This window comes from Microtus ochrogaster, linkage group LG1 (genome assembly GCF_000317375.1).
Source record: "Microtus ochrogaster isolate Prairie Vole_2 linkage group LG1, MicOch1.0, whole genome shotgun sequence".
NCBI lineage: Eukaryota > Metazoa > Chordata > Mammalia > Rodentia > Cricetidae > Microtus > Microtus ochrogaster.
The window spans coordinates 46,281,197-46,281,608 of record NC_022027.1 but is presented as its reverse complement, the minus strand read 5'-3'; positions in this window follow the sequence as shown (position 1 = coordinate 46,281,608).

The window sequence follows — 412 nt, the reverse complement described above, 5'->3', positions numbered from 1 at the left end:
GGGCATCAGATCTCATTTCAGATGGTTGTGAGCCATCATGTGGTTGCTGGGAATTGAACTCAGGACCTTTGGAAGAACAGGCAATGCTCTTAACCGCTGAGCCATCTCTCCAGCCCAAGTTTACATTTTTAAATTAGATTTTATATTCTATTTTATTTTTATTATGTAATTTTTGTGTTTTTTACATTTTAATTAATATTTATTAATTGCACAAAATACATGACATTTCATATAGGTTATAATATATTTTGATCCACTTATACCTGCCTTCCTGTCCCACTGTTCCCTTTCTTCTGCCACCAATGACTTCCTTCTGCTTTCACATATGATCTCTACTGTTTTCTTTTTCCTCTTTATTTATTGCTGTTACATGTATACAAGAATATTAATATGTAAATATGATCCGCTTAGG